Source organism: Tupaia chinensis, unplaced genomic scaffold (assembly GCF_000334495.1).
Source record: "Tupaia chinensis unplaced genomic scaffold, TupChi_1.0 Scaffold145870_1, whole genome shotgun sequence".
Lineage (NCBI taxonomy): Eukaryota > Metazoa > Chordata > Mammalia > Scandentia > Tupaiidae > Tupaia > Tupaia belangeri.
In genome coordinates this window covers 4,904,138-4,905,597 of record NW_006205727.1, presented here as the reverse complement: position 1 = coordinate 4,905,597, position 1,460 = coordinate 4,904,138, and positions in this window count along the sequence as shown.

Genomic DNA, 1,460 nt, shown 5'->3' with positions numbered 1-1,460 from the left:
AATCCCTTTTCTTCCATTCTCCTCTTGGGATCTTGGGCATGCACACACATGTGCCCGGTGTGAGTTTAAGCCACTAGATCTGGAACTTGAACGGCAGTTGACTACATGGGAGTCCAGCAACATAACCATTATGCCATCTACTGGTTCCCCTGAAAGTAATTTTTCACAGCTCAAGTTCAATAGGCATCTCCCAAGATTTCCCTTTTTTTTCTCTTTTTTTGGAGAGTTTTTTTTGCTATCAGGCGTGTGCGCTCACCAGACAGAGAGAGACAGAGAGCTAGAAAGCGAGAAATCACCCCCCACAGGGGATGACCACGCCGCAATCCCTTCTCCTCCATTCTCCTCTCGGGATCTTGGGCACACACGCACACACGCCCGGCGTGAGTTTAAGCCACCAGGTCTGGGACTTGAATTGTGGTCGACTACGTGGGAGTCCAGCGACATAGCCATTACACTAACTGCTAGTCCCCCAAGATTTCCTTTTGAGAAGGAAATTTAAACTTAGAAAATTTCTATTCATAATAGTGTCTTCCTTTCTCATACAGGGTCTCTAAACAACTCCTTATCAATGGAGAAGGTACTGTGAATAACTTAAATCTGCATTAACAAACTATAAACAACCCTGTTTACTGTATCTTTCCTGGTCACCTTCCCATAACGTGTCTCTACTGCCTAGAAGCCATAACCTTCCTTTCCTTTGTTTAGCCTAATACCATGTATGAGGGATCTTCAAAAAAGTTCATAGAAAATGCACATATACATGAAGTTTGATTTTTTTTTTCTCACCAAAATAAACTTGTGCTTTAATTCCATTATCCATAATTTTCTTGAAGTCTCCTCATATAAGTCTATTTCCTGGTTGCTTTCTGGAGTTGAATTTTTCTTTTTGTTTCTTTCTCTTTTTTTTAGTTGCCAGAGTATGTGTGCACCCGTCAGAGAGAAGAGAGAAGGGGAAAAATCATCCCTCTGATGGAGCGTGGTCATGCCCCAATCCCTTCTCCTCAATTTCTCCATTTTACTCACACACAGGCATCCAGCCTGTTCTTCAAAGCAGCACACCTGGGATTCAAATGCAGTTGGCCATGTGGGATCTGACATCCTTAACCACTAGGCCACAGAGCTGGCCCTTGAGTCACATTTTCTTTGTGAACTTCTGTACATATGTAAATAGGTACATAATGCAATCAAAACTGTTTTTCCTCCCTCTTATTAATCTGTCTTTTATCTGTTTGATTTGATGGCTCTAGTAATTTTTCCATCTACCTAAAATGAGTAAATAAAAAATATTTTTTTATTCCCTAGAAACAAATTAATCCTTTTGATAAGGGAAAATTTTAATGTTTTATTTTATTTTAAAACTTTTACTTCTAAAGTTTCTATTTTTTACTACAGCTCATCTTGATTAGCTAATTGTTTGCAGAAATATTTCTCTCTCTGATTCTTCCATTTTACAGCAGGAA